General features: G+C 51.6%; 1 protein-coding gene across 7 annotated transcripts in view; it reads left to right on the top strand.

Moving 5' to 3' along the window:
- DLGAP4 (DLG associated protein 4) overlaps window positions 1-23571 on the top strand; it is a 223385-nt gene that overhangs the window by 39734 nt on the left and 160080 nt on the right. For 6 of the 7 annotated variants that reach the window (XM_055265148.2, XM_055265149.2, XM_055265145.2 and 3 more), the window contains exon 2: window positions 22518-22748. The gene's annotated coding sequence lies outside the window, so the exon portion shown is untranslated. Of the gene's footprint in view, window positions 1-22513; window positions 22749-23571 lie in introns of those variants that run through there. The other variant, XM_055265141.2, reaches the window with a different exon arrangement.

The raw sequence follows: 23571 nt of genomic DNA, 5'->3' as shown, positions 1-23571 counted from the left end.
GCACCAGGACTCTGGATGAGCCAGCAAAGCTAAGGGTCCCCCCTCCTTCCCTAGGCACATCGAGTCCACTGGACCCAGAGGCTCTTTGAGAGGGAAGGAGCCAGGGCCCTACTTCCATGTCCCAGCACCTGCACACCCCTCCTGGGCCTTGCCATCACCATGGAAACGGGTGGAGGATGCACTCCCAAAGACCCCACTTCAGGAACTTGGCCTTGGGAAGCTCAGGACTAAGTTTGAAGGGACCTAAAGTCACTACTGCCTCTGTTTTCCCTCCAGCCCATTATACAAGATGGGGAAACTTAGGCCTAGAGAAAGGAAGGCTGGATTCTTGAGATGTCCCAGCTGGAAGGTTCCCAGGTATCAGCTGGCCTCACTGTTCCATTATATAGATGAGAGAACTGAGGCAAAGGGACCATCTTCAGAGAGACCTGCAATAGGTGTCGCCTGCAATTGGCTTCTGGAGGAATCGCTTTTTTTCCTTCCTCACAGGTGCCATAATTTGAAGCATGTGTTGTTTTTGTGTTTGGTATCTCTTCTCCTGCTGGTGGACAAACCAAGGCCAGGGCCATTTGTTTGTGGTCATATCCCAGGGTCTGGTACACACTGTGGCAGATAGAGCATTGGCTCTGGGGCCAGCTGGCCTAAGTTCAGATTCCAGCTCTGCCAAGGCTGTGAGACTTTGGGCAGGTCACTTCTCTTCTCTCTCAGGGTCTACATCTGTGAAATGGGAGAATGATGGCATCTGCGTCCCAGGCTTGTTTTGAAGATTGACTCAGATGGTATAAGCCTCAAGCCTTGCCTATGGCGAGTGTATGGCCAATGTCAGCTGTTACTATAGTCACCTGTTAGTGGGTGCCCAGGACGTATTTGTTAAACAAATGAGCAGAATCCTGCCCCACTGTAAGGGCTTTTCCTCAGGACATTGGGGGCTGCCTCCTCCTGATCCTATTACTCTTTTTTTTCTGAGACAGGGTATTGCTCTGTCACCCAGGCTGGAGTGCAGTGGCATAACCATGGCTCCCTGCAGCCTTGACCTCCCAGGCTCAAGTGATCCTCCCACCTCAGCCTCCCAAGTAGCTGGGACTACAGGCATTTACCACCACACCAGGCTAACTTTTTTATTTTTGTAGAGACAGGATCTTGCTATGTTACCCTGGCTGTTCTCAAACTCCTGGCCTCAAGCAATCCTCTTGCCTCAGCCTCCCAAAGCGCTGGGACTATATGTGTGAGCCACCATGCCCAGCCTCACATTTTTTTCATTCCAGCAGACATTGACCTCTCACCTGCCTTGTCAGAGGGCCTTGAAATTTAGCATAAATTATAATCCCTTGGAGGGACTTGATGCAAATCTCTGGCCTCACCAAGACCACTGGGATCCAGGGCTCTATGGGCAGAGTCCAAGGACTGATGGCTGTGGGTACCCCATGCTTGTCAGTGGCTCTGGCACTGTTGTGGCTGTCTCAGGGGGTTCAGTGAAGAACTGTGCCATAGCCATTTTGCTGACCATATGGGTGACATAGCCCTACTCACTGTTAGCAGGAGCTCTGCCCTCTGGGACAGGCACTGGAAGCCTAAGCAAGGTGCTAGGCCCAGAGAGGAACCATCCGGGACACTCTCCTGGAAGCAGTGGGTTTCAGCCAGGCCTGAAAGAGTGGGACGGATGTTGCCCAGCTGAGATTGGCAGATGGCATTGTGGATGGGGGAACAGAGCCCACAAAGTGGTGCAGGCAGGAAAAACAGGTTGTGCCTGGTGTGTGGTGTGGGATGAGCTGGTAGATGATATATTGGGAGAAGTAGGTGGGATTTATCTGGATTGTCAAAGACTTGGAATGCTGCATCTTATACAAGCCCCCTGAGTTCCTCTCTCTGTTTTCCTTCTGTCACTTGAGGGTTTTAGGACCCATTTTTTTTAATTCTATGACCTCAATTTCTACTCTTCCCCTCCAGCTCCAGTTCTTTCCCATCACCTCTCTCCACTTAAAACTCATGCATACCCTGACCTTTCAATCTGTTTCTTATGAAGTGAATCCATGCTGAAGTCACAGTGGCCAAAAATGAGTTGTCGTAGGGTCGGGGAGGGTTTTCTTGTAACAGGGGCCTTCAGTACCTCGGCCCAAGACAGAGACTCCAGCGGTGGAAACTTGGGCAGCACACTGGGAACATTTGAGAGAACATTGACAGGTCTGTCACCCCACAGTGTGTGGTGCGGGCATTTCCAGTCTTTTCCTCCTTCCTGAAGCTTTGCCTGTGCTGGGCGCTGTCCCTGCCCTCAGAGTGCTCTGTCTGGTTGGAGAGATGTGGTGGTGCAGGGCTCCCAGATCTCCTGGGGGCAGAACCTCAAGGAAGGCTGAGGATGGTCCATCATCAGCAACCCCAGCTCCCAGCTGGGGCCTGAGCAGGAGGGTCATTCAGAAGAGTGCTGACCCCCTATGTCTATGGACTTGACGAGAGTCAGGTAATAGGATCAGATTAGAAGCAAGGCTATTGGGGCTTAGAGGGAGGAGAGATGGATTCTTTAGTGTGTGTGGAAGGGGCGGAGAGAGAGGAGTCAGGGGGCAGATGGGGCCAGATCATGGGCCACTGAGCACCAGCATCAACCTGGGCCAAGAGAACCTTGTTTGTCCATTCGTTCAACTAGTATTTGTTGAGCACCTACCATGTGCCAAGCCCTGTGCTGGGGTGCTGTGGAAAACGAAACATGCTCACACAGGCTTGATGGTCAGGGCATGAACTTTGGCACTTTCATGGAAAAGCTGTGGGACTCTGGCTACAAGTGACAGGAGATCTCAAAATAATGTGGCTTACAGGTTAGGCAACATAGGAAGACCCCGTCTCCACAAAAAAAATTTTAAAAATTATCCAAACATGGTGACATGCACCTGTAGTCCCAACTACTCAGGAGGCTGAGGCAGGAGGATCACTTGGGCCCAAAAGTTTGAGGCTACAGTGAGCAATGATTGTGCCACTGCACCCTAGATGACAGAACAAGACACTTAAATAATAATAATAACAACAGTAGCTTAGATAGGATGAAAATTTATTTATCTCCCAAATATGAGATGGGTAGGCAGTTCAGGGCCTAACTGGTGTCTCCATGATCATTCAGAACCTAGACTTCTTCAATAAGGAGTTGTTACTGTGCCTTCCATAGAATGGAGCTTCACCTCATGATTCCTGATGACTGCTCCAGCTCCAGCCATCTCATCCACATTCCAGCCATACTGCATGTATGACCTCTAAGCTGATTTTCTTAGAAATTGCACATATGACTTCTGTTTATATCCTTCTACCAAAAACGTAGTCACATGGCCACACCTATCTGCACAGGAGGGAGGGAAATGTACAGTTTATTCTAGATGGCCAAAGGCCCAGCTAAAATCAGGAGTTCAGTTACTGAAGAAGGAAGGAGAAGATATGGGGGGACAATTAGCAATGCCTGCCATGCTGTTTCTTCATCTGACTAGAGGTCACTGCTCTTCATTCACTAATCCAACAAATATTTAGTAAGCATTTACTCTGAGTTATGGCCACCTTTTGAGTGCTGTGCCAGCTGTGAACAAAAAAGGCAAAGTCCTTGCTCTAGCAGAGCTTACTTTTTTTTTTTTTTTTTGAGATGGAGTTTCTCTCTTGTTGCCCATCTCGCCCTAAAGTGGCACGATCTCAGCTCACTGCAACCTCCACCTCCCAGGTTCAAGCAATTCTCCCGCCTCAGCCTCCCGAGTAGCTGGGATTACAGGTGCGTGCCACCATGCCCAGCTAATTTTTTTATTTTTAGTAGAGACAAGGTTTCACCATGTTGGCCAGTCTGGTCTCGAACTCCTGACCTTGTGATCCGCCCACTTCGGCCTCCCAAAGTGCTGGGATTACAAGCATGACCCACTGCTCCCGGCTGAACTTACTTTCTAGAAGGCGAAACAGACACTAAACAAACAAATAACATCAAGCAGTGAAAAGTATTATGATTTTAAAAATCAGGAATAAAGAGTGATATGGGGACAGGCGTGGTGGCTTATGCCTGTAATCCCAGAACTTTGGGAGGCTGATGTAGGTGGATCACCTGAGGTCGAGAGTTCAAGACCAGCCTGGCCAATATGGCAAAGCCCCGTCTCTACTAAAAGTACAAAAAAATTAGCTGGGTGTGGTGGTGTGTGCCTGTAATCCCAGCTACTTGGGAGACTGAGGCAGGAGAATCACTTGAACCCGGGAGGTGGAGGTTGTAGTGAGCCAAGATTGCGCCACTGCACCCCAGCCTGGGCGTGACAAAACGAGACTCCATCTCAAAAAAAAAAAGGCTGGGTGCAGTGGCTCACACCTGTGATCCCAGCACTTTGGGAGGCTGAGGCAGGTGGATCCCGAGGTCAGGAGATTGAGACCATCCTGGCTAACACGGTGAAACCCTGTCTCTACTAAAAATAGAAAAAAATAGCCAGGCGTGGTGGTGGGCACCTGTAGTCCCAGCTACTCGGGAGGCTGAGGCAGGAGAATGGCATGAACCCAGGAGGCGGAGCTTTCAGTGAGCCGAGATCACGCCACTGCACTCCAACCTGGGCGACAGAGCAAGACTCCGTCTCAAAAAAAAAAAAAAAAAAAAAAAAAAAGTGAGATGGATGTACTATTTTAGGTGTAGGGAATGTAGCCTGAAGAGGAGGGGATATTTGAGCACAGACCCGAATGAAGTAAGGGACAAGCCATTAATGGAAAGGGAGCTCTGAGAAGAGGGAACAGCAAGTGCAAAGGCCCTGAGGCAGGAGTGCGCCTGGTTTGACAGAGAAACAGGAAGAAGGCTGGAGCTACTGCAGTAATTTCATAGGTCATCATGAGGATAAAAAGGGCGATGGATATGACTTGCCCAGCATTCGTCCTGGTTGTTCAACAGATAAGGTACCCACATGTCATGATTTGCCCAGGGCAGTTCTGGAGTAATTACTAACAGCTTCCTTTTCAAGCTCGTAAGTATCCCTGTTGGGATGATAAATTATGTGGTCATCACATCAATAAATAATAGCTATTTATTGGGAAACTAAATTCCCCAAGGTATTTCTGGGAAAGCAGCATCCCCGCGTCCCAGGGGATGGGCTGTCTTCCCCTGACTACAATATACTCCCAAGCCCTGCCCTGAAGGAGCAGCCCCATCAGGCACAGCTGTGCTGATGCTGGCCCCTCATCCCCACGGGCTCCCAATCAGGTGATCACAGTTGCCACATTTTTAGCCTGTGGGTCTCAAGCGGCTTCTGGTGTCCCTCAGACACGTATCTGGAGGAGGTGCCATGGGGATAGGATGGGGATCTGCACAGGGAGCCAGGAGGCTGGCGGGTGCCAAGCCTGGATCGTCCCCTGAGCTCAGCTTGCCCTTAGGCCCCCCAGCCCTTAGGCATCAGTTTCTCTTTGTGTGCTGGAGACAGTTTCCTTGTGGATATAGGGTAGCGGATGAGTAGCCCAGCAGCTGTGGGAGGCGGGAGCAAGTGCCTGGGTGAGAGCAGTCCCTCCTGGGTGAGGCATGGGGTCCTGTGACCTTATCCATCCACCTGGCCCTGGGGAGACCCCTTCTCCATCCCCAGCACCTGACTCATCCTGACTTTGCTGGCACTCAGAATTCAACTTCCTTCAATATCTCAATTTGCAGGTGCTTAATGAAAATGCATGCCTCACTTCCCTGGACTGTGAAATGGGCCTGATAGTGTATATCTGTCATTTCCCTGGGGTGAATCAGATGATACAATGGCTGACAAGGGCACGCCCTCTGTACCAGGGCAGCAGGTGGGGAAGGGGCCAATCATGACCTCCTTTGTTCCAAAAAGTGTCAGCCAAGGCCTCTGCACACAGTAGGTGATCACAAAGTGCTTCTCACAGCAGATGGCAGAGATGCGATGTATGCTGAGGACTGCTGACCAGTTTGGCTCAGTCTCCCTTTTGCAGATGCTGGAGGGGACTGTCCCTCACTGCCTGACTCCTTCCCCAGTGGGCTGTGGGCCTCTGCTGCCCCAGAGGCTGCTTGTGATTGGGGGAAGGAGGGCTGTCCCTGCCAGCACCACAAGCCCCTCACTCCGGAATCCCAAAGGCCTGAGGAGTCAGATGCCATGCCGGGGCAGCTGGATTGTTGGTTAAGAGGTATCTGTGGGCCCAGACATATCTAAGCTTTAATCTCAACTCCAGCATGTGCCGCCTGCCCTCCGGCAAGTGACTTCACCTCTCACAACTTCCAGTTCCTCCTCTGTGAAATGGGGATCGTAAGAGAGGCTGCTCCCGGAGTGGTTGGGGGCCCCCCTGCCTGGCACAGAGGAGGGAGTGGCACCCACTGCTCCCACTCTGTTGGGATTACTGCCATCTTTGTGCCATGTTTTCCGGGAGGGCAAGACCTGGGGTGTCATCCGTACTTATAAATGGCAGACCCCCTACAAGAGGGGTCTCCAACCCTTGGGCCATGACCAGTGCTGGTCCGTGGCCTGTTAGGAACTAGGCTGCACAGCAGGAAGTGAGTGGCGGGCCTGTTAGACCCACCTCCTGTTAGATCAGCGGCGGCATTCGATTCTCATAGGAGCTCGAACCCTATTGGGAACTGTGCATGTGAGGGATCTAGGCTGAGCTCTCCTTATGAGAATCTAATGTCTGATGATCTGTCACTGTCGCCCATCACACCCAGATGGGACCATCTAGTTGCAGGAAAATAAGCTCAGGGCTCCCACTGATTCTGCATTATGGTGAGTTGTATAATTATTTTATTATATATTACAGTGTAATAATAATAGCATAAAGTGCACAATAAATGTAATGTGCTTGAATCATCTGGAAACCATCCCCCCTCATCTGTGGAAAAACTATTTTCCATGAAACTGGTTCCTTGTGGCGAAAAGGTTGGGGACCACTGCCCTACGAGACAGCAGGGCAGGCGCAAGGTCACAGTCTTTGATTTGTTCGACGGATATTTCCTAAGCACTTACTATGCCCCAGACACTGTGCTGGGAGCTGCAGATGTGTTGGTGGGGAAGAGAGACAATGTCTCCCCACCTGGAGCTCGCTTTAGAAATGGGGGCTCCTCCAAACCCGCCTGTAGGTGTGGTGCGCTGCCGGCTGGGTGGTGTGAGTGCTAAGAAGAAAAACGACCAGGACAAAGTGCTAGGAAGTGCAGGCAGGTGAGACGGGTTTTCTGGTCTAGGTCCAGGAAGGCCTCTCTGAGGAGGTGACAGCTACAGAAGCTCAGGGAAATGAGGGAGGGAGGGAACCCCGGGTGATCCAGAGAAGAGTGGTCCTGGCAGCGGAAACAGCAAGTGCAAAGGGCCTGGGGTGGAGCAGCTGCAACTGAAGAAGAGCCAGGAGGCCAGAGTTGGGGAAGGAGGGCATGATGGTGAGAGTGGGGGATGGCAGAGACACACATGGGGGCCAGACCTTGTGGGGCCCTGTAAGCCAGGGTGAGGTCTCAGCCTCCACTCAGTGAGATGGGAGTCACTGAGGGCTTTGAGCAGAGACTGTGTCTCAACAGGACCATCTGGCTGTGGTGTGGAGACTGGGCTGAAGGGATCATGAGTGGAGGCAGGGAGGCTATGGGGCCTCTAATTTGGGGGAGAGGTGACTGTGGCTGGGACCCGGTGGCAGAGGTGGAGGTAGGGAGGGCCGGCTGGATTCTAGAGATGCTTTGAAGGGAAGAGAAGCAGGATTTCCTGGAGGACTGAGTGTGGGGCAAGAGAGAGGAGTCCAGGAAGACGGGAAGGTTTTCGTTCCGGGAAAAAGAAACTGGAGCTACCCTCAAGTGGGATAGGGAAAACTACACGAGGAGCAGGTTTGGGAGAGGAAGGGAAGGGGGTGAAAATTGTCTGATAACCTTGTAGACATTCAGGTGGAGAGGCCCAGCAGGCAGTGCTTCATGGAGACGTCTAGAGTTTGGGGGAGGCCAAGCTGGATGTGCCAGTGAGCAGGATAGGAGGCTGGAAGGGTCACCAGGGAGTGAGAGCTGGAGTGTCTTCAGGCAGGGAGGTGTGGGTGATGGGAAGCATGTCTGGTGAACTGAAAGTCTAGATGTTGGTCTGAATTATAAAGACATAAAGAACAAGACTCTTGCTGTCATAACATCCACAAGAGGGGGGCCACGAAAATGAGTGGCTGCTCAGGAGGCCCAGGTTCTGCGCTGCCCTCACCAACTCCTGAGTCCACTGTGTGGCCTTGCTCATGCACCTGCCCTCTCTGGACCTTGATTCCTTGACTCTGGTGAATCGTCCTTTTGGCGTCTCCCATGGAGATGCTGGGGCAGCCTCAGAGACTCCAGGGGGCCTAGAACCATGGAAAATGGGGAGAAGGGGTGGCCAGGGGTACCCGATGAGCTCAGAGTGGAGGGTGAGGAGAAAGCTGGGTCTGCAGAGCTGCTTTCCTGGAGGGGTTTTAGACAGGGCAGCCATGGCTCAGAGAGAGGAAGACCCCCTCCCACCCACACTGCCCTGCAGCAGGTCCTGCTGGGATGACTGAGAGGGGGCGGCTCTGGCAGGAGTCACACAGTGACCTCAGCTGTCCCTGAAAAGTGGCTGAGTCAGCATCTGGGCTGGGCTTCAGTGCCCAGGTGTGTCTTCTCCATGGCCAGGCAGGGGAGGGAAGGCCCCTTCTGCAGTCTCCCCAGCCCTGGGGCCTTTTTTCTGCTGCTGACCTTTTTGAGGACTCTTTTTTGTTTTAACCATGAAGGGCAGAAGCATTTCTTGTAAGCGCCTGGTTACAAACTCATCACATGCAGGTCACAAGGGGCCCAGGAGCCGTACAGCTGGGGAAGCTGAGGCCTGGTGTTGGAGAGAGACTTGCCCTGGTCACAAGAGCTGGAGCAGAGCTGGGGCTCCAACCTGGGTCCGCCACTTTGCCATTCGGAACTCTGAGGAACTTAGGGGACCAGTGGAGGAAGAGGAGCCGGCAAAGGCAGTGAGAAGTTGCAGCAGCTCTGATGACTGGCTTGGCCCAAGGGGCAGGAGGCCACACCTGCCAGGGGCTTCCTATAGATCCAGTTCTATACGGAATGTCTTGTGTGCTCGTGTTCACAGCTGTGCCATCATCATGTCCATCTGAGTCAGAGAGGTTGAGCGTCTTACCTAAGGTCACCCAGCCAATGAGGGGCAGAAGTGGGTTTGCATCCAGGTCAGCTCCCTCGAGAGCCTGCTCTCTTTCCCCCACTGCCCCTTGACAACTGTGGAGAACAAAACGGGAGGCCAGCAGGGGTCAGGTGGGGATGGCCGTAGGAAGGACAGAGTTCTGTGCCGGCCGGCCTCCCGCCTCAGGCCACACTCTCTCTGGGGGACTTGTCAACTCCACCGGTGTCCCTCTGAACACCCACAGTCCCCATACCTGCAGCTCCACCCCTGGCCTTTCCCTGGAGCTGTCTTGGACCGCATTCCCAATGTCCTGATTGAGCCCAGGAGTTCAAAGCTGCCGTGAGCTGTTATCACCCCACTGCACTCCAGCCTGGGTGACAAAGCCAGACCCCATCTGTAGAAAACAAAACAGACAAAATCAAACAAACAGCTTTATTGAAGTGCTGCTTACACTCCATAAAATTCACCTATTTTAAGCATTCTCTTTGATGAGTTTTAATAAATTTTTGCAGCGTGCAACAAACACCTCAATTCAAAAGTTCCCTCTGTCCATTTGTAGTTGCTCAGCACATCCGGACTGACTCCTGCATTTGTCCATAGGTCTTCTCCTGCCAGTCTATCCCCTGACTAGTGAGTGGCACTATCTGGAGTTGACCCTCGTGGCTGCACCCAGGATCCCCTCACCGCATCTCCACTAGCCTTTTTAAAAAACAGCTGTATTACTGGGCACAGTGGCTTGTACCTGTAATCCCTGCTATTCAGGAGGCTGAGGCAGGAGAGTCACTTGAGCCTAAGAGTTTGAGACCAACCTGGACAACATAGTGAGACCCCCTCATCTCTTAAAAATGAAAAAAGAAAAGAAAAACATTGGCCAGGTGTGGTGGCGTGTGCCTGTAGTCCCAGCTACTCAGGAGGCTAAGGCGAGAGGACTGATTGAGCCCAGGAGTTCAGAGCTACAGTGAGCTATGATCACCCCACTACACTCCAGCCTTGGTGGCAGAGCGAGACTCTGTCTACAGAAAACAAAACAAAACAGATAAAAACGAAACAAAACAAAACAGATAAAATCAAACAAGCAACTTTATGGAAGGGCTGTTTACACGCCATAAAATCCAACTATTTAAAGCATTCTCTTTGATGAGTTTTAATAAATTTATGCAATGTGCAGCCAACACCACAATTCAAAAGTTCCCTCTGTCCATTTGTAGTTGGTCCCCACTCCCACCCCTGGCCCCAGGCAACCACTGATCTGCTTTGTCTCTATAGTTTTACCTTTTCTAGAAAGGTAGTAAATGGAGACATATAACATGTAGTCTTCACGTCTAGCTTCATTCACTCAGCATAATGATTTTTTTCTTGCTCTTTTTTCTTTCTTTCTTTCTTTTTTTTTTAAGAGACAGGCTCTCACTCTGTCTCCCAGGCCAGAGTGCAGTGGCACAATCGTGGTTCACTGCAGCCTCGACCTCCCAGCCTCAACGATCCTCTCACCTCAGCCTCCTGAGTAACTGGGACTACAGATGCATGCTACCATGCCCAGCTAATTTTTGTGGTTTTTGTAGAGGCATGGTTTCACCATTTTGCCCAGGCTGGTCTTAAACTCCTGGGCTCAAGCAGTCCTCCTGCCTCAGCCTCCCAAAGTATTGGGATTACAGGCGTGAGCCACTATGCCCAGCAGCATAATGTTTTTGATGTTCATCTATGTTGCTGCATGTATCAGTGCTTTATTCCTTTTTAGTGCTGAGTAATATTCCGTTTTATGGACATTCCACATTTTGCTTATCTGTTTGCTGGTCAATGGGCATTTGAATTATTTCCAGTTTGGGGCTATTATGAATGATGCTGCTATGAACATTCACATACAAGTCTTCATGGGGACATATGTTTTCATTTCTCTTGTATAACCTCCCTTTTCCATCCCACCAGACCTTGATTCCTGTTGAGGAGCCACACAGTTGTAGGGAAACTGACTCCACTCCTCCCATGAGGATAGAGCTCAGGCCCCAGGGTAAGCCAATCAGGGCACAGAGCTTATGACCCAGGCTAGGCCAATCAGTGTGTTCCATCCTCCAGGCCTGATGATTGGTTCCTGGATGGGCAAGGGAGATAAGCCAGTCCAATCAGAGTGACTCTTAGGACTGGGGCTGGAACAGCAGCCCTTTTTCATGCCCCGATAGTATGTTTGTTAAATCTGGAACAGACACCCTGTGTGCATTAGCAAAGCCAGCTTTAGGATGTAATTGACACATGGAGGAGGACAGGGCTAAGAAGCTCAAACCCTGATTCACCTGTGCCTGAAGTACACCACAAATCCAGACAGTTACGTGGATCAATCAATTCACTTTATTGTTAAAGCCAGCTTGAGATGGTTTCATTGTTCTTTTTTTTTTTTTTTTTTTTGAGACGGAGTCTCGCTCTGTCACCCAAGCTGGAGTGCAATGGTGCGATCTTGGCTCACTGCAACCTCCGCCCCCTGGGTTCAAGCAATTCTCCTGCCTCAGCCTCCCGAGTCGCTGGGATTACAGGCGCCTGCCACTATGCCCAGCTAATTATTGTATTTTGAGTAGAGACAAGGTTTCACCATGTTGGCCAGGCTGGTCTTGAACTCCTGACCTCAAGTAATCCACTGCCTCCGCCTCCCAAAGTGCTGGGATTACAGGGGTGAGCCACCGTGCCTGGCCCATTGCTGTTCTTGTTTGTGTCTCAGGGGTCAGCAAACTATGGCCTATGGGCAGCCTGTTTTTATAAAAAAAAAAAAAAAAAAAAAAAATGTTAGAACATGCCACTTATTAATGTATTGTCAATGGCTGCTTTGCAGTGCCAGATGGCTTGCAAGCCTGAAATATTTACCATCAGCCTTTTAAGAAAAAGTTTCAGGCCCCTGTTATAACCAAAAGCTTAGTATTCAATATATCCCCTAGTCATCAGGACAGAAATCTGGGAGTCATCCCTGAATCCTCCCTCTACCTCATTCCCCACATCAAACCAGCCCCAAATTGGATTGATTTTTTAGTCTACGTGTCTCCTGAATCTGTCTGCTGTCTTTGGGCCCCAGTGCCCTAGGTGAACCACTGTCAGCTCTCGCCTGGATCTCGCCACCCACCTCTAGACTACCCCACAAAGCTGCTGGGTGATCTTTCTCCCACACGCATTTGACGAAGCCCCCATTGCTCCCAGGGTAAAGGCCAGACTCCCTGAACTGGCACTGCGGGACCCTCGTGAGCGAGCCCCCACCTGTATTTCCAGCCCCGTCTCTCCCCTGTCTCCTCTCCTCCTCCCCCAGAGCACACAGACCATCACCTGACTTGTGCAGAAGTTCCCAAACATGGCATGCTCTGTCCCTCTTCCCACCTTTTGTACCAGCTGTTCCTTCTGCCTCCAATGCCCTTCCTACTTTGCCCACCTAGTGGACACCTGTGTATCCTCTAAGACCCAGCCAAAGCCTTGCCTCCTTTCCGTTGTTTCTGTAATCACCCCAACCTGGGTCAGGGCTCCCATCAGCCCTTGGGGCTCAAGAAGTGTTGGTTTGCAATACGGTGTTTCTGCCTTTTGCTCCAAAGTCACTGTGAGGAATCCAAAGAAGGTTTGAACAATGCAGGGAGGAAGAGCATGGCTGTGGACTGTCAGAGCTCGGTGTGAACAAGGGGACATAGAAGGACTGGAACTGCTCGAGTTTCCAAGGCCCAAAGACCCCAGGCAGGAGCATCTTTAGGAAGTGTGTAGAAATGCCTCCCAAGATGAACAAAATGAACCAACGATGAGATCGGAGAATGGTTCCGAGAAAAGAAAGGTAGGGCAGGCGAGAGTGGGCCACTGTGGCAGGCCCTGAGAGTGCGGGATAGAAACAAAGGGATTGCAGGGATATGTCATTAAAGTGAAGATTTTCCACAGACTTTGGAAGTCAGCAAGTGGGACGGGAGGAGGCCAGATGGCCAGTGAGGGGGCTGTGGATCCCGTCAGAGCTGCCTGAAAGTTTAAGGATTTACAAGACTAGCCCTTTGGAGGGCTTAGGGAACATCTGATTTCTAGGTTCTCAACTGAAAACAAATTTGGGCACCAGCTGGCTGGGTCCTGATGAACCTTCCCAAGAAGCAACTGTGGTGGATTCAGGGGAGCACTGGACAGGGAGTCTGAGCCAGCTCTGCTGTCACTGGCTGCATGGTTCTTGGCTGCCATGTCCTGGGGTTTAGGGCTGTGGCCCACACTTGCTGCTAATTCTGGAAGTGAATCCAGGACACAGAAAACCAGAAACCAGTCGAGGCCCGACCTCCCCTATGGGGCCACAGTGAGGCACGCATGAGACAGTGGATATGAAAATGCAAACTACAGTGTGGTGGCCCCACGTCACTGTCCCTCCTCTCACTCCTCCAGCTGAGTCCATTCCCGTCCTTGTGGCTCGCCAGCTGATGCACGAACCTCACTCTTACGCTACTCCGTTGTGGAACCTAATGTATGGCACGTCTCCTCTCCTGCCAGACACTGAGTACCTGAGGACAGGGACAAGCATGTCGGGCTCCTGTCCCCAACATGTGTTGCAGTGCCTGGCCCAGAGCAGGAGTTCGGCAACTATTTCTTGAAGGACTTTGAATTGTAAAGAAATAGTTAACTTGGCCGGGCGAGGTGGCTCACGCCTGTAATCCCAGCACTTTGGGAGGCTGAGGTGGGCGGATCACAAGGTCAGGAGATGGAGCACATCCTGGCTAACACGGTGAAACCCTGTCTCTAGTAAAAAAATATAAAAAATTAGCCAGACATGGTGGCGATCGCCTGTAGTCCCAGCTACTCGGGAGGCTGAGGCAGGAGAATGGCGTGAACCCAGGAGGCGGAGCTTGCATTGAGCCGAGATTGCGCCACTGCACTCCAGCCTGGGCGACAGAGCAAGACTCTGTCTCGAAAAAAAAAAGGAAAAAGTTAACTTGAAGTTGCTGGTCAGCCTCAGTTTATAAAAGCAGGGACCAGGTAGATCATGGTAGAAATCTTTCTGACAAATTGACAAAATGTTTCGTGAGTTTTTAAAAAACATGAGCATGCCAGAAATGCTCAAGAAGAAATGGAACTCAAGCAGTTCCAGTCCTTCCAGTCTGGGATTGAGAATGCTAAAAGCTACCTGGCCCTGAGCTGTCCAGTAGGGTAACTATGAGCCACATGTGGCTATTGAACTTCAAATTAAATTTAAGAATCAGTTTTATATTTTATTTATTATTATTATTTTTTTTTTTTTTGAGACAGAGTCTCTCTCTGTCACCCAGGCTGGAGTACAGTGGCGTGATCTCGGCTCACTGTAACCTCTGTCTCCCAGATTCAAGCAATTCTCGTGCCTCAGCCTCCCAAATAGCTGGAATTTCAGGCACATGCCACCACCATGCCTGGCTAATTTTTGTATAAAAATCAGTCTTTTAATTGCACTAGTCACATTTTCAATGCGCAGTAGCCACATGTGGCTCACGGCCACCCTATGAGAGAGCGCAGATTAGAGCATTTCCATCATGGCACAAATTCTCTTGGACAGCAATTCCTCCATGCCTTGAAAATACATGTCCATCTGTTATTTTAAGCACTGATCCATCTGCAGGGGCTTCTGAGACTTAGGGGAGAGATCTGGGGCTCTGGAGTCTGACCTAGAGTTTGAATCCCTGCTCAGCCATTTAACTGCTGTGTAGCCTGAGGCAAAGGAACTTCCTTCTCCTCTCTGAGGCTCAGTGTCCTCATCTGTGGCCTACACAAAGCTGTGGGTTCAAGGAGAAAGCTAGGTAAAGGGCTTCCCAGTTGGTACTGCGTGCAAGGACCTGCTATGAGGCACATAGCGGTGCTCCTAGAGCTGTGAGAGACTGCACGGGCTGTTCCTATCAGAACATTCCCGGAGGGGACGCCTCCCAGGCCCTTGCAGCTTGGAGCCACTGCCCAAACTTCTCAAAATGAGGGCAAGGCATGCTGAGAGCTCATCAGGCCCTGGGGGCTGATCTGGAGCAGTGGCCAGTGGGTGTGACTGGCTTGGAAAAGTTGGTAGGTGAGGGCAAGGCTAGAGCTGGTGAGGCTGGAAGGGCCAGCCCACTGAATCCTGGGTAGGGGCATGTGTCCTCTCTGCATAAAACTCCATTGTCTACTAGCTGATTAGGGGATCGTAATACAAATACAAGGAGTCATAGCAGCTTTATACTCCTTGAGCATTTCCTGTCTACCAGACACTGTGCTAAGAGATATACTATGTGTATGCATTAGCTCTGCCCTCACAGCAACCCTTTGTAATAGGTATGTTATTCCCATTTTGCAGACAGGGAACACTGAGGCCATTTGTCCAAGGTCACCCAGCTATAAGGCGGTAGAGCTGGGATCTGACCCCAGGCTGTTTAGCTCCACAGAGTCAATGCTGGGATAAAGTCCAGCTCCTGACCTGGTCCTCCAGGCCCTGCGGAGCCAGCCTCAGTTGCCCTTTCCACCTTCATCTCTGTCACTCCTCATCTTCTTCTGGTTAAGTTCCTCAGACATCCCAGATGTCTCCCTCCGATGTCTGTGCCCTTGTTCACACTCCTGGTCCCCTCCAGCCTCTGCAGACTCCTGTTCACCTGCCACGACCCCATTCTGGTGTGTGAGCATCTTGAGGCTGGGAATGGGTCTAAGTCGTTTTCATGCCATAAAGTCCTGCACATGGCTTGGGGCATCGGGGCCATGGTGAATTGTGGGTGGCAGCTTGGTGGTGGGTGATGAGTAGCTGGAAGTGTGGGAGGAGTGGAATGAGGGGTGAACCAAGGGGCGGGTGGACAGACTGGTGGAGGAGTGGGTGGGTGGCATGGCTACAGTGCCCTCAGGGGGATGGGACCTGAGCAGAGCATGGGGGGTTGGACATGGGGAGGGATGGGGGCAGGGAGGGGTCTAGGGTGATGCCTACTTTTCTAGCTTGGGGACTTGAGTGAATCATGGTGTCATCAGGGCGGGGTGGGTTTAGGGGAGAAGGGGATGAGGTCTATTTTGGGCATGGGGATGTGACAGGTCAAGGGTTCAGGAGGCCGCTGGGGAGATGAGCCTCAGGTTCAGATGCGACATCGGACTGCACAGAAAGACTTGGGAGGTCAGTATGGGTGGTGATTCGAGTCGTGGGGACCAATGACGTCACCACCTGGGGGCTGGGCATGGGGTGAGAAGGACTCAGGACAGAGGAACAGCCACATCTCAGAGCCAGCAAGGGAAGGGGAAGAATTATAGTCCCCCAGATAGAAAAGCCAGGAGTGTCAGAGCAACGGAAGAGTCTTGCGGAGAGGAGAAACAAGGTGTTGGGGGTGTAAGAAGCCCCCAGGGCATCAGGGAACTCCGTCAGGGCTATTTTAAAAAAACTATTTTTCCATTTCAGTTCAACTTTACAAATATTTATTGAGCTAAAATGTTCTGTGTAAATCCATTTTGTAAATTAAATTTTTGTGCAACAAATACCATTTTAACTGGGCCTGGGGTGGCAAGGTTTGGGAGACCATTCATTATTTGAGGAGCCCTGAGTCGAATTCTTTTGAAAAGCTTTGTTTGGTTTGTTTTTTGAGTCAGCAAGGATTTTGGCTTTTCAGGCTTGCAGAGTAAGGCGTTCATTTGTTCCACATGCGTTTTGAAAAGATCCTTCTGGCTTCTGCAGAGAAGACGGGCCAGGGAGGCAGCCGGGCACCTAGGGAGGAAGCTGGTGCAGTGTCCAAACAAGAGATGGTACTGGCCTGGATGGGGGCAACTCTAGGGGATCAAGGGGAGGGGATTTGAGGGATGTGTAGGAGGTTTTTTAAAAAGGTAGGACATGGCCTGGCGTGGTGGCTCATGCCTGTAATGCCAGCACTTTGGGAGGCTGAGGCAGGTGGAGCACTTGAGGTCAGGAGTTCGAGACCAGCCCAGACAACATAGTGAAACACCTGTCTCTACCAAAAGTACAAAAAAATTATTAGCAGGGCGTGGTGGTGCATGTCTGTAGTCCCAGCTACTCGGGAGGCTGAGACAGGAGAATCGCTTGAACCTGGGAGGCAGAGGTTGCAGTGAGCCAAGATCATGCCACTGCACTCCAGCCTCGATGACACAGCGAGACTCTGTCTCAAAAAAAAAAAAAAAAGATAGGACATTGCCAGCCATGGTGGCTCACACCTGTAATCCCAGCACTTTGGGAGGCTGAGGCGGGCAGATCACCTGAGGTCAGGAATTCAAGACCAGCCTGGCCAACATGATGAAACCCCATCTCTACAAAAAATACAAAAATTAGCTACTTGGGAGGCTGAGGCACAAGAATTGCTTGAACCTAGGGAGCAGAGATTGCAGTGAGCCGAGATCACACCACTGCACTCCAGCCTGGGTGACAGAGTGAGACTCTGTCACAAAAAAAGAAAAAAGAAAAAAAGATAGGACATAGTCTTGGGCTTTACTTCTGGGTGAGTGAAAGAGGAGAAGGAAGAGGGATAGAAGCCTTCTGGCTTCTTGGTCGCTTGAGGGTGACCAGGTTAGATGATACTGGGACAAGGGCACGGTCTCCAGGGAAGGTCACAGACTGGGCCCTGGACACATGGAGTACACAGTGTCTGTCCACAAGATGGCCAGCAGAGCTGCTGTAGGAATTTGGAGCTCAGAGGTGTGAGCTGGGCTGGAAAGAGAAATGTCACATCTGCGACAGGGAAGGAGGGAAAACCCAGAGCTCATGACAATTGGTCAAGAAATATCTCCAGTATTGAAAATATTTGTTGAATGAAGTATTCATGGAGCACCTCCATGTGCCAGGTACAGCATGTGGCAACGAAACAGACAGAACTCTCTACCCTTCGGGGCTGACACTTTAGTGAGAGGAGCAGGCAATGATCGGGATAAATTATGCAATTACATGCCCTGTTGTATAATGAGATGGGCTGAGAAAAACAGGAAAGCAGGCAGGGGCAGGCCCAGGGAATGTGCTGTGGAGGGCTGGGGAGTGTAGCAGACACACAGGTTACACTTGCTGAATTCATCTGAGCCTCACAACCACCATATGAAGAAGGCTCTATAACTACCCCCATCTTAGAGATGAGCAGCTGAGTTGCAGAGAAGATATTTGCCCAAGGTCATGCAGCCACCTAACTAGCAGAGCCTGGATTTTTACCTAGAGTTCATACTTTTGAGTCCTCCCGCTAGGGTAAAACTCCCTCTCAATGACAAGATCAGGTCTCAGCAAAGATTCTGAAGGAAGTGAGGGGAGTAAGGTTCACAGACATCTGAACACAATCAACATTCCAGGCAGAGCGAGAGCACGTGCAAAGGCCCTGAGCTGGGCACCTGCCTGGTATATTTGAGGAACAGCCCAAAGGCCAGCATAGCTAGGGCAAAAGCAGCAGGTGGAGGAGGGAACCAGAGGTGGTGCAGGGCTGCCTGTGGCGTCTGCAGGGCTGTTAGCTTTTACTTGAGGTGCAGTGAGGCCAGGGGGAGTGTGGAGCTGAATACAAGGAGTCATAGCAGCTTTATACTCCTTGAGCATTTCCTCTGGCTTCTGTGCTGGGAGCAAGGTCAGAAGCAGGACACCAGAGAGGGCATGAATAATCCAGGCACGAGGTGACAGTGGCTTAGTCTACAGCGGTGGCAGCAGTGTGGGTGAAGGGGGACTGGTGGCACTGCTGTTGGCTTGCGTGTGAGAGGGGAGGGTGGGAGAGGCCTCAAGTTTGGCTTGGGCCTGAGTGGCTGGAAGGGCAGGATTCCATTGACTGAGATGGGGGCAGCTGTGGAAGGAGCCACTTCATAAAGAACTTTCCGCCGGGCGCGGTGGCTCACGCTTGTAATCCCAGCACTTTGGGAGGCCGAGGCGGGCGGATCACAAGGTAAGGAGATCGAGACCACGGTGAAACCCCGTCTCTACTAAAAATACAAAAAAATTAGCCGGGCGTGGTGGCGGGCGCCTGTAGTCCCAGCTACTCGGAGAGGCTGAGACAGGAGAATGGCGTGAACCCGGGAGGCGGAGCTTGCAGTGAGCCGAGACTGCGCCACTGCACTCCAGCCTGGGTGACAGAGTGAGACTCCGTCTCCAAAAAAAAAAAAAAAAAAGAACTTTCCATGTCCATTTCCTTCTGAATCCCTGGCTACCCTGAGGTAGGTATTGAGACTTGAGCAGTTCTATGATTTGCCTGGGATTGCTTGGCTGGAAGGTAGTAGAGCCAGGGCCAGAAGCCATATGTGCATCCTAGGGTTTGGAATTTTGTCTCATTTATTCAATCAACAAACATTTCTGGAGCACCTCCTATGTGCCAGGCTGATGGAGGAGGCCGTGTCAGCCAATGATCATAGCAATGGTTACCTTACATCAGCATGAGCAGTGGTGAGGAGAAGCCGAGGGAGCTCTAGGAGCCAGTAACGGGCAGGAGGGAAGGGTGCTGCAGGGCCAGGGAGGGCGTCCTGGAGGAGGAGAATATGACATACAAGGACCACAAAGGACCACAGGTTCCCAGAGGATGACTGCCCATTGGGAAGTTGCAGAATCTTTTTGTTTTATTTTGTTTTGTTTTGTTTTGTTTTGTTTTGTTTAAGTGTTAATAGTTGAGATATAGAAGCTGAGCGTGGTGGTACACACCTGTAGTCCCAGCTATTCAGGAGGCCAAAGTGGGAGGATCCTTTGAGGCCAGGAGTTCAAGAGCAGCCTGGGCAACATAATGAGATCCCCATCTCTACAAAAGTTAAAAAACTAACTTGGTGTGGTGGCTGATGCCTGTAGTCCCAACTACTTTTGAGGCTGAGGCGGGAGGATCCCTTGAACCCAAGAATTTGAGGCCAGGCCTGGGCAACATAGCAAGACTCCATCTCTAAAGAAAAGAAAAAGAATTGAGATGTAATTCACATACCATACAACTCACCCATTAAAGTGTATAGTTAATGGCTTTTAGTATATTTACAGGGTTGTGTATCTGTTACCACAATCCATTTTTGATCGCTTTCATTACCTCCAAAAAGAAACCCCACACCCCTTAGCTGTCACCATCTCTCAGTCCCTGTCCCCACACCGGGAAGCCTGAGGCAGCCCAGATATACTTTCCGTCTGTACAGTGGCACCTGTTCTGGATATTTCATTGAAATGGAATCATGCCATGTGCTGTCTTCTGTGTCTGGCCTCTTCCACTTAGCATCACATTTCAAAGTTCATCCATGTTGGAAGCTGCAGAATCTTCAACAGCATCACAGACGGCCCGGACCCAAGAGACTGTATAATGGTGCTTCCCGACCATTATAAAGAAGTGGGGCCAAGCGCAGTAGCTCATGCCTGTAATCCCAGAACTTTGAGAGGCTGAGGTGGACGGATCACTTGAGGCCAGGAGTTCAAGACCAGCCTGGGCAATATAGCGACATTTCATCTCTGCAAAAAATACAAAAATTAGTCAGGTGTAGTGGTGCATGCCTGTAGTCCCAGCTACTCAGGAGGCTGAGGCAGGAGGGTGGCTTGAGCCCAGAAGGTCCAGGCTACAGTGAGCTATGACTGCACCACTGCACTGTAGTCTGGACGACAAAGTAATACTCTGTCTCAAAAAATAAAAAAGAAGAAGAAAGGGGAATCGAGGAGGAGACTTGCCGTTCTGTCAGCAAGGAAGAGGTGGGGAATTTGAGGAAGCCTCGGGCTCCTAGGCCAGGGCCCTGCCGCACCCTGCTGTGCTGTGCACAGGCCGCCTCCCTTGGTTGCCACCTCTTTTCCTTCAGCTTTGGGCTCTGGGTGAATTTGGCTAAAAGTGACAACTTGGTCAGGAACGCATCTTCTCAAACACTGGTCTTTCCCGCCCTGGCAATTTTCACACCTTATGGTGAATCTTGAAATCTTCTATGCATCTTTGAGAATTTGTGTCTACTGACGCAGAATGTTTTGGGGTTTGTATTTTCTTTTCCTGCTCCTTAACACTTTTATTCAGGTGGCTATGCCTGTTTTTCTTGGTTTGGTGATGTTCTCCCTGGGGGAGGCTGCATCGTCCTGGAGTCAGGTGCCTGGGTTGGAGGCCCTGCCCTGCCTCTTCCTGGGTGTGTGGTTGTTGAAGCTCTCCGTGCCTTGGATGCTTCCTTTGGAAAATAGAGATGACATTGTAGGGCTGTGGCAGGAAGGAAATGAGGTAAAGCCTGTTACAGGTTTGGCAGAGTAGATGCTGGAGGTTTGGTTCTTGATCAGATGCTAAGGAGAGATGGCGAGACCTTTCAGGGCTCTGAGATAGCGAGGGGAGAAAGGTGAGCCTCCCCGAACAGCGACTGCCCCTTTCTCCTCATTCCTCCCATCCCAGAGCCCCCTAGACCTGGACCTCTCCTCCCAGGGCTCAGACGTGGAAAGCCTGAGTTCAAATCTCGACCTACCACTCAGGTTCTGTGTCCCCACGCCAGCTCGGCTTCCTCTGTGTCTCAGTTTCTTGACCTGTAAAATGGGAGGGGAGAGGGTGGAGGGTGGGGGGAGGGTGTTCCACTGAGGCCTCCAGGGCAGCCAAAAGGCTTCTGGGAGGGAGTGTGGAATAGAGGGGCCTTTTTCTTCTCCCTGGAGTACTGGTTCCTGCTGATTCATGGGTTTTTTGGTTTTGGTTTTGGTTTTTTTGAGATGGAGTCTTGCTCTGTCTCCCAGGCTGGAGTGCAGTGACACCATCTCGGCTCACTGCAACCTCTGCCTCCAGGGTTCAAGCGGCTAATTTTGTATTTTTAGTAGAGACGGGGTTTTTACCACGTTGGCCAGGCTGGTCTCAAAACTCCTGACCTCAAGTGATCCACCCACCTCAGCCTCCCAGAGTGCTGGGATTACAGGCGTGAGCCACCGCACCCAGCCTGGTTCCTGCTGATTTAAAGATCCAGGCAGGAGCAGTGACACCTGTTCAGGGGAAGTGGGTGGAAAGGGACACCTGGCTTCCCTCTGCTCTCACACGAGACGTGCCACATGGAGGTGGTGATGCAGTGAAGGGCCTCTTAGAAGGGCCTTTACTGGGCTCATTGGGCACATACTATGTGCCAAATATTTCACCTGCACCGTCTTCTCAGTCCTCACAGTAGCCTTCAGAGGAGGCACTCTTGTTCCCATTTGGCTGGTGGGGAAACTGAGGCTCAGAAAGGGGAAGCTGCCTCCCCGGTGTCACCCCACGTGTGAGAGGCTGAGCTGGGATTTGAACTCAGGACTGCATGACTCCTGCCCCTTTCCCAGCTTCTCCCATCTGTGGAAAAGGAGGAAGAAGCAAGACAGGGAAGGATTTGAGCCTTTGGAACCCAGCTCCCCGGCTGCTGTGGGGATTCTGTGGGTGGTGGGAAAGGCATTGTAAATATGCACGACATGCAAATTTGCCTCTAAAAAAACAATGTGGGTGCCCACATGAGCCGGGATGCCAGGGTGCTCTGGAAAATGTAGTGTTGTGCAAACACTTGGGGTTCTATGACCACTGCTCCATGTTGTCTCCTTCCCTCGTGTCCCCAGGGCCAGTCTAAGGGTCTCAGGTGGAGGGCTTACCTCCAGCAACTCCTAATCACCATTCCTCCCCATTCCTGCAGGCACCCGTGCCTCCCCTCTGCCAGGAACCTTGGGGCCCTGTGTGTGACCAGGACCTGGTGGCCCCTGGGCAGTGGCAGAGCCCCTGTCCCAAGCTGCTTCCTGCCGGTACTTCTGATCGAGTGCCTAGAGGGATGTGTGTGCCAGCCCTCAGTCCAGTGCCCGCTCCTGAGCTGACGCCTGCTGGGCCCCAACAGCTTGCCGTGTTTCCTGTGCCCGTAGCTCCCTGGTTGGTAAGTAACTGCGTCCGCAGGCCTTGTCTCCTCACCAGCCCCCCATGCTTGGCACAGTTGGGAAAAGCCCAGCCTCACTTCCGCTGGCACCCACATGCTGGCAGAGGGACCTCAGTGAGAGTTTGTATATGTCTGGGCACCATTTATAGTTCAATGGCCTGTCTTAGCCAGTCCTCGCAGCAACCAGGAGGTGGGTGTGGTGATCACGCCCATTTTCCAGAGGAGTCAGCCTCAGAGAGGGGAAGCCACCTGCGTGGGGTACACAGCAAGCCCAGCTCTGTCCACCTCAAAGGCCAGCTCTTGCCACACCCAAGCAGGCAGGGACAGGTGGTGCACATAGGCTCAGGACAGGAAGGGAGCCGTGAGCTGTGCTGGAGGCCATGGAACCTCTGGGGCCTCCAGGGTGGCTTGAGGGGAGGCCATCAGAATTCTTGAATCTTGGGGGGCCCTGCATTCCTGCCCCTCTGGCCTGTTCTCCCCATGCTCCTCCAGCTCCCACTTTGCCATTGGGATGAGGTGCTGGGCCTGCCCCATCTCTGACCGTCTGTCTGGGGGTGCAACCACAGTGCCACCACTTCACCATGCTACTTGCATCTTTTCTTCACCTTCCACCTCCCAAGGCTCTGCTGGCATAACAGTCTAGTTCACAGATGAGGAAACAGGGGCTCAACCAGGTCAAGGGGCCTATGTGCAGGCTCACCCAGCCACCACGAAGCACTACATGGGGCCACTGGGGTAAAATCTGCCTCATTCTCTGGCCTTAGCTCTGCAAGGACAAAGAACAACTGCTTCATTCCTCTCTGGCCAGCTAGCAGCTGGCCCC

Source organism: Symphalangus syndactylus, chromosome 24 (genome assembly GCF_028878055.3).
Source record: "Symphalangus syndactylus isolate Jambi chromosome 24, NHGRI_mSymSyn1-v2.1_pri, whole genome shotgun sequence".
NCBI lineage: Eukaryota > Metazoa > Chordata > Mammalia > Primates > Hylobatidae > Symphalangus > Symphalangus syndactylus.
This window is presented reverse-complemented; position numbering and strand designations above follow the sequence as displayed.